This window comes from Bos javanicus, chromosome 6 (assembly GCF_032452875.1).
Source record: "Bos javanicus breed banteng chromosome 6, ARS-OSU_banteng_1.0, whole genome shotgun sequence".
NCBI classification, from domain to species: domain Eukaryota; kingdom Metazoa; phylum Chordata; class Mammalia; order Artiodactyla; family Bovidae; genus Bos; species Bos javanicus.
Window position 1 is genome coordinate 105159251 of NC_083873.1, and position 9393 is coordinate 105168643.

Genomic DNA, 9393 nt, shown 5'->3' on the forward strand with positions numbered 1-9393 from the left:
TAAAAGAAAAGAATCTCCCCTTTAACCAGTGTTAACTAGCATCTTTAATACCTCTTGCTAGAGGTGAAAGCAAGAGTGGGACGTGGAACAAGTGTTGGAAGGATTAGGCCAGGGGGGATTAACAGGAGGAAGGGCAGCGGGGTAGATGGAGATATGCTGTGGGCCTCTAAGTCTCAGATGGGCCAGCTTACCCCAGACCTTCCCCACATTCTGGTCTGATTGGGGACAAGCTGCTGTGTCATGGCTGGATGCAGGGGCACTGTGTCCAGAGGAAGGAAGACTCCTGGGAATCAGGCCTGGAGTCAGGCCCTGGCTTGGTCTCTCCATTGTTAACCTCTTTGAACCTCACTCTTTTCATCCAGACATTGAAACAGTAAAGGGTGTTCTCTGGTTGCGATTGAAGGACCTAATTTGTGAAAAACTGACAGCACCATACCTGGAGGCCAGAGGCATCCGTTCAGTGGTTGCCATCACTGCTGTTAGCAAGAACAACTTCTGAGCCATGAGCGGCTTTAGACATTTTGGAAGTAAAGGGGAAAAAGTGGGAAAGTGAAGCTTGACCTAGAACATGTGCAGGTGTGCTAAGTTGCTTCAGTCATGTCCGACTGTTTGCAACCCTTTGGACTGTAGCCCACCAGGCTCCTCTGTCCATAGGATCCTCCAGGCAAGAATAGAGTGGGTTGCCATTCCCTTTTCCAGGGGATCTTCCCAACCCAAGGACTGAACCCGCATTTCTTACACCTTCTGCATTGGCAGGCAGGTTCTTTACCACCAGCACCACCTGAGAAAACCCAGGACACAGTTAGGGGCAAAGCAGAGCCCTGCGTCCAGCCCAGGACGTCTTCCTGTCTCGGGGCTGCAAGGAGCAGAAGCAAGCGACACTGTCCGCCCTGGGGCGGGGTGGGTATGCAGCACTATCTGTGCGTACGAGCACCACAGTACTTCAGGATTTGTGTGGATTTCTATTCTTTGTCAGTTTTGCTGTCTTGCCTTTAAGGCAGAATTTGGAAATGTGACAGAAAACACATACTTGAACTGGGGTGGGTCCTCGCTTCTGCCTTCCGTGTCAGCCGTCACCCGCGAGTCTCCGGCATTACAACTTGCCGGCAGCACAGCACACGGGGTTGGCTGTGTCGGAATGCCGGAGAGCAGCGGGCTGGAGAAGGCAGTGAAGCAAGGCCAGCAGACAGCGATTCTGACGGTCAGAGTCATGGCCACGCGTCTCTTCATTGGAAATTGCAGCTGGCGAGAATGGCTCCTGTGTCTGCTGTTGCCTCATGGCTCTTAACTGCAAAGCACAACCCACAGATGCTTCCCGTGGTCTTAGCTCGGAGACCACCCTTTGGTCAGTTGCCGGCTTGACTTGAACTCAAACACACATGATATTGGAGCTCCGGGAACTTCGGAACCAGTCTAATGTTTGTTTTGGGCTTTACAGCTTTGTTTCGTCTAAGTTGAGAGTAAGATTGAATTCTATGTTCTGCTGTCCCCTTGGTCTGATGGGTCTGGTACTTGGCTTTCCCCAAACCTGCCAGGGATGTATTTTGACACATCATTAAATTTTTTTTAAATTCATTTCTTTCTAGTATTCCTGGTTTTGTCAGCTGGCCTTTTTCTGTGATGCTGTTTACAAACAGCATTTGAGAGAAGATGGGGTGTATTCTGCCCAACAAAAGATTAAGATGTGTTGCAGGCTGGGGTCCTCCTCAATGTCAGACACACCAGGCATCTTGCAGTCTCAGGAGGAAACTGAGGCTCAGAACAGTGAAGGGAGGCCACATAGGAGTGAACCCGGGACTACCCTTGCCTCTGATGGGTTGTAGCAGCCAGACTCAGGTAATGCAGAAGTCTAAAAACTCAAGCAGCTGATGACAGGGGGCATTGAGGTGGAGAAAGTTTAAAAATTGCAAAAGCACTGGAGTTTCCCCAGGTTCATTTTGCTTCAGGCAGGTATAAGTGACTTGTTACCTTGGTGTGAAGTAAGACGACCCCTCTGAGGAAAGAGGCTTTCAAGGACCCTGTTCCTAGTTCTCGGTTTAAACCCACCTCCACGGGGTGATTACAAGAATAAGATAATAAAAGTCAAGATTAATAACATTGTTACAGATCTGCAGATTTTATGAATATCCTTAAAAAATTCCTAGTGTCCTTCAAAACGTGTCATTTTTCTTTTGAAGTTAAAACTTGAACTGACCAATTCCTATTAAAACAATTTACTTTGATAGTATCAAAGCAGCCTAAAATTACTTCTGTTTCCCCCCAAAATTTCTAGGAGTAAGAAAAAGATTAGCAGTCTTTGATATAGACTGTTTTCTTTTAGAGAGCACTTTTGCAGTTGAATAAGGAAAGTTTTAAGAAATCAGTGGTTTTATTAGTGAAAGCACATTAATAGTGTATCTTAGTTCTTTATTCCTCCACTGAAAACTGATCTTCCTAGCTGTTTTTTGTTTGTTTTTGTGTGTTTTTGTTGTAGGGTTTTTTGGTCTCAGTGATGAACCTGGGCTCAGCATAAGTAATTTTACATCACTAACTTTTACCTCAATACAGAACCATGATGCCATAGCACTCTAAAGATTATAACTCCTTCCCTGTGGAAGGAAATTAGAGATCAATTATTATGCTCATTCACATGAAAGAAAAGGCATATATATTTACCAGTACTTTGTGGTAACTGGAGGGGCTTTCCTGGTGACTCCGATGGTAAAGAATCTGCCTGCAATGTAAGACCCAGGTTCAATCCCTGGGTCAGGAAGATCCCCTGGAGAAGGGAATGGCAACTACTCCAGTATTCTTGCCTGGAGAATTCCATGGACAGAGGAGCCTGTCAGGCTACAGTCCATGAGGTCGCCAGGAGTCCAACAGGACTGAGCAGCAGTATATATTCAGCCTTTATCCCTTCTAATTAAGCATTCAAGATGGCTAGAATAGGGCTTATAAGTTTCTATTCTCCTTAGTGAGGCAAGAAGAGCACATTGTATTTCTCATTTACACTGGAACAGAAGTGTTGCTTTATATTGATTCCTACACTGCACCTGGGCAGGAGGCTGGTTATGTAGTTCATCCTTGTTCTCTCTCCAGTAAGCTGGATTTTAGCATCTTTCTACTAAAGAGAACTAAGATTCTCTCTCCAGAAAAGCTGGTCCATGTGAGAACCTTGCCCCTTTCAGCTTCAGACAAGAAATTGTTGATCATAAGCATGTAGTGGGATTTTCCTTGAAGAGATCCTGTTGGGAAGTTGTCTTGTATACACTGATTTTTGCTTTTCCTCACAAACATGTTTGGACCTGAATCCTCCAGTACCGGACCTGTGGTTCTGCTCTAAACTGTCTTGTTGTTGAAGTCATTCTAAATTACAGGAACTAATAAGATAATTCCAGAGTGTCCACCCTGGACTGGGCTGTGTGCTGTCTTTAGGGAGAAGGAGACAGAAGACCCTGATGCAATCTCAGAAGTCCTGGAGGCAAACTGGTTGTAGGGTGAACTCAGGGAGGGAGGGAGTCATGCTGCCTAGCGTGAGGATAGAATGGTTGGGTTATTACCAGCCCTCTGGATTAAGTGATGGGTATTTATTAACTACTTGCAGTATGGGGTCGTCTTTCTCTTCTGCCACCTCACTGTAACCGAGCAGGACCCTTGAGGCCTTCCCTGAATAGAACCCCCCACCACCCATGCCCTCCACCTGCCTTTTGTCTGTAGAAAAACTTAGACAAAGAATAAATTTTAATCAGAGGAGTGAGAAAATGTCAAATAAGACAGAATAATCATACTTTAGCCATTAAACAAAGTCAGGGACCTTTAGTTCTTCCTCAAGGACTATAGATAATATTCTGAGCCATGTCTTTTGCGCTGTTTTGCAGATACTAAGACCCCCGCCAGGTGGAAAAGGTTAACTTCATGCTGACCATAAGCACATAGACCCCAGTCCAGTTGGAAGATGGTTAATGATACTGACTCCTGGTGACCTCAACCACCAACCAATCAGAATGTCCATGAGTTGACCACGCCCTGCTCCCTGAACACTGTAAAACTCTTCACTAACCCCTCCAGTTGGGGACACGCAGTTTTGAGGACATTAGCCCACTGTGGGCCCCTTTGCCTGGCAAAGCAATAAAACTGTTCTTTCCCGAAAGTGAAAGTCGCTCAGTCATGTCCGACTGAATTCTCCAGGCCAGAATACTGGAGTGGGTAGCCTTTCCTTTCTCCAGGGGATCTTCCCAATCCAGGGATCGGCAAAGCAATAAAACCATTCTTTTCTACTTCACCCAAAACTCTGTCTCTGAGTTCCTATTTGGTACCTGTGAACAGAGGCAGAATTTTAGCAACATCACTTACCTTTCACCTGACACCCATTCCTACGTACATGGGAGACAGCAGGAGGTGATAAACTCTGAACAGTTTACTTTGCCCAATTGCACTCTGTATCTTCACGTATGCATGCTGTCGTGTCCGACTCTTTGCGACCCCATGGACTATAGCCTGCCAGTCTCTTCTGTCCATGGGATTCTCCAGGCAATAATACTGGAGTGGGTTGCCATTTCCTTCTCCAGGAGATCTTCCTGACCCAGGGATTGAACTTGCATCTCCTGCATTGACAGGTGGATTCTTTACCACTGTGCCACCTGGAAAGCTCATCTCTGTATCTAGCTCCTCAAAATAGCTGTATAATCTCTGGGGTTTACCACTAGGTTATAAAACTGGAAAACATCATCTCCAAGTTTTCACAGATTTCAGTCTTGAATGATGTTAAAGATAAATCAGAATAATAATTTCCCTCAGTTAAAAAAAAAAAAGACATCTACTTATTAATAGATACTCTACGACTGTCCTTTTAGATTTTATATTTTTTAACTTCTGTAATTTGGGGCTGAACCTTCCTTCTAACTCTCCATCTTGCTTTCAAACAGTGAGGATTTCTGAGAAAAGCTGTGTGCCCCAGTGAAAAAAGAGGTTTCTTTGACCGCAAAGGCTAGTTGAGCTCTTTTTGTTCTGGGATCCAGGGAAGCTTTAATTTATTCCCTTTGATAAAAGTGATTAAACTGCCCCTTTAGTAGCTTAAGTTGTAATTGCTGAGAAAATATATACATTTGTCAAGAGTTGAAAGGTCAGACATTGATGGGAAGGTCAGCCATTGTTTGTCCACAGAGAAGGTATTGTGAGCCGCTGAAATATGACCTTTGCTGCTGCGCCTTCCTGGTGACCTGTTGGAGGCCTGTGGTCATCCATATATTAGATTTCTCCATTGTAGATCAAAGGTAGGTAAAGACTCAGTTCTGTTGGATAGTTTGAACAACACTGCTCTTGGGATCTGGCATCACACTGACATCAGATACTAATGGTAACATTATAGGATTGCCCTGCTCCATCCAATTTTATCCTGAACAGAGGGAGACTTTATAGTTAAAATTGGAATGATACTTCTCAGTTTTAGAGAAAGGTTAAGGTAATAGAATTTTCTCATTGTTAAGCTGTCCCTGCCTAGAATTTCTTCAGCCTCTTGGCCCATATCACCCTCCATTCTAGTTTAGATGCTGTGAGAATTGACATAAATTTTTATAGGGCATGGCTATTTTTATTTTTTATTTTTTGCTTTCTAATGAGAACCAATTCATTAGAAAAGACCCTGACGTTGGGAAAGATTGAAGGCAAAAGGAGAAGGGGATAACAGAGGATGAGATGGTTGGATGGCATCACTGACTCAATGGACATGAATTTGAGTAGACTCCAAGAGATAGTGAAGGACAGGGAAGCTTGGTGTGCTATAGTCTATGGGGTTGCAAAGAGTAGGAAATGACTTTGCTACTGAACAACAAAATTTTTTGCCTCATTTATCCATATTTCATGAGGTCCCCCCAAAGTGCTTGGTACTCTACTATTTGAGGATGTTTGAGAACACTGGGTCTGGAAAAAGAGGGAGTGGTTCCGAAGCACTGTTATGGTAGCAGGCTCGGGCATTGTCCTAAGCCTTTTGTGTATATGTATATGCATGCGTGGAGAAGGCAGTGGCACCCCACTCCAGTGTTCTTGCCTGGAGAATCCCAGGGACGGGGGAGCCTGGTGGGCTGCCCTCTATGGGGTCGCACAGAGTCGGACACGACTAAAGTGACTTAGCAGCAGCAGCAGCATATGCATGTGTATACATATAATTAAATCTTTCAACAGCTCTGGGTGGGTGATATTACCATATCCATGTCACGGATGATGAGTTACAGGGAGTTTAAGTGACTTGCCCCAGGTCACACTGTAGGTAGCAGAATCAATTCAAACTCAGGTGTTTCTCTGATAACTTAGATTTTTTTCCCCTTTGGTCAGGATCCCATCTTTGCTTGCATCTTTATTTTCTTAGCACTGATGATTTAGATCATTGTTATAAACTCCAGGTAGAGCTTTTTTTGGAAAAAAAAAAAAAAAAGTTCAGGCCAAGGATTTCCAAGTGGTTTCCGTAATGGGTCATGAGATCAGAAAGCCCTTTTCATGGTTTTATCTAATTCAAGATACTTTGTGGTGACTGAATCTCAGAATGTATTGTATTTATCCCCTCTACCAATTAAAACTTTCAAGAAATGGCTAAAATAGGTCTTCTAAATTTGTATATTTAGTGGAAATGGATGACAGTGTGAGGTAGTGAGGGAGAAAAGGAACAGGCCAAACTGACTCCATCTTGAAAAAGAAGGCAATTCCATCTCGCACTTTCAGTGAGCTTTGGACTATATGCCTGGTAGCCATGAGGATAACATACCTACGGCCAAACTGGCCTCTGGGACTGATAAACACCAGATTCCACACCAAGATTTCCCGACGCAAAAAAGAATGTAATAATCCCCTGTGTAGTCAATTACCTTTGTAATCTTTATGGCAGCCATTGGTGTAGGCTACCATGCATACCCAGCTGACCCTTCTGATTATGAATCATGGCTGCAACCTGCTTATCTCCCTTTAACACTTTTCAGGCTAGGTTTAAGGAATTTGGGGATGTGGGCTTGAGCAGTACACTTAAGGCATATCAGGTTTTCACCAAAGTCAGTTGGGGTTCCTTGGCTAAGAGGAGACTCTGCCTTGGGCCTTCTGGTGTAATAAACTGCACTCCACTGTCTGCATTGTCCTTTTGAGTGAGTTTGTTTCCTGGAACGCGTGGCTACAACAGTAAAATATATTATTAAAAATATAGGAGTTGTATGAAAGGAAAAAATTGTTTTATTTGATGACATTAGTAACAGGCCAAGTTCTAGGCTCTGAACAGTTTAGCTCGTGTCACTGGTCGACCAGCATTAACGGCCTGGAAGATTCTGGGCACCTGGGGAGCAGAGGCAGCCAGGACACACCTTCATCCTGCTCTGGGTTTGTAAGCCTGATAGCAGGTTTCAACAGCAATTTAATACGAGGGACAGTCCTCTCACAGAACCCGGTGGACTCAAATGTAGTTCCCAAATTGGCCACACAGCCAGAAATGTCAGAAGTGTTTGGGGACACACACCGACTAGGATTCCTGCCTACCTAGCCTCTCAGTGTTAGGCCAGTCCCCGCCTACCAACCTCTTCTTCTTTCTTGTTTAGGAACAATCCTTTTCTGTGTCCTGATCTTTTGGTTGAGACCAGCACCTGTCTGTCTTCTGCCGGATGAGCTGGCAGTCACAGGGAAGTTTCTCCACTCTTCTTCCCAGCACCCTGTCCAAGAAAACAGCATGCTGCATGGCCTTAAAGGGTGCCTGGGGGCTTCTTTTGCTAGTTTAGTAGACATCTGTTTGGTTCATGTTGATTTCCCTTCTGCGAGAATTCCCTTTCTCTCTCTCACCGCTAAAAAGGATGGACCGGAGAGAACCCCAGGCAGAGTGACATCTGAGCTGAGTCAGCAGCAGGCTGGCATGCACAGACATGCTAAGGGCCAGAGGAATGGGGCAGGCTCACCGCCATCTGCTACAGACTTATTCTTGTTTGCTTTCCCAGAGCCATCCCGGGTGTCACCCTCACCCAGACCTGGTTGAAATCCTATTTGTCTGTCAGTCTTGTGAAATACTTCAGAGGAATTCCAATAAGTTTCTTTTTTCTGGCCATGTGGGATCTTAGTTCCCTGGCCGGGGATCGAACCCATACCCCCTGCATTGGGAGCACAGTCTTAAACACTGGACCACCAGGGAAGTCCCAAGGTTCTTTTCTTTTTCCTTTTTTTTTTTTTAAATTGTACATGTATTTTGTAAGGACTATCATTATGGCTGTCATTATTGTTGCTTAGTTATTTTCAGTTGTGGTTAACTAAAATAACTTCTCCCAGTAGTTAGTTGAGTAACAAATGGGCAGGGAATAACTAGGTCCGCTTAAAAAGGGTTCAAGTTATAGTCACTGTGGAGTGAATATACACGAGCACTGCCTGGGCACTTTCCACCGGCCTGGATCATCCATTCAGACCCCCACTGGGCAAATTCATCCAAACTCTTCATCACAGGCTATGGAGAGTGAAGAAAAACAAAACAAAATAGAGGTATGAGCATGATCACCCTCAAAAGGTAAATAATAAACTGGAAAAATATACAATGATATCCTTGATCTATAAAAAAAAATAAGGGATGAAAATCCCCAAAGAAAAGTGATGTACAAATGGCCAATTAGTATGTGAAAAGAATTGCTAATAAAAAATTGAAATGATAGATTTTTCCCTCCAACTATCAATTGGGAAAATTTTACCAAAATGATAAAGCCAGTGGTTGGAGTAAATGATGAAGATGGTTGCTCCTGCCCACTGCTGCTAGGAGTTAAGTAGTGCAGTCTGCACTTTCTGAATGAAGCTAGTTTTAAAATATAGATCTTTCTTTCGACTGTTTCCAGTTCTATTGCTTTTATCAGAGAAACAGACATGCAGAGAGACATATTTCATTGAATTATTTATATAACAAAAGGGAGACTTTAAAAAAAACTGCCTTTCTTTTTGGAATAAAGGGTTGCATTCCAAATGATAGATATTATCATTTACTGAGCATTTTCCACACGTCAGGTGCTTTTCTAAGAGCTTTACATATATGAACCCACTCCTGGAGGTATTTGCAGTCCAGTGAAAGACCAAGGGGGCAGGTACGGGGTACAATGAGAACATTGTACAGGAGAGGGTGGTATTGGTACGGCCTCACGATTGCGAGTATCAGAAAACCACTCAAATTAGCATTAGTTTGAAAAAAATCCTTCTTTTACTTTTGGCTCAGAAATCTGTGAAATGTCAACAATGGATAAGAACAGGTAAGACTTACTGAACGATAGTTAATATCCTGTGTGTGTGTTAGTCACTCAGTTGTGCCTGACTCTTTGTGATCCCATGGACTATAGCCTGCCAGGCTCCTCTGTCCATGGAATTCTCCAGGCAAGAATACTGGAGTGGGTTGCCATTTCCTTCTCCAGGGGATCTTCCTGA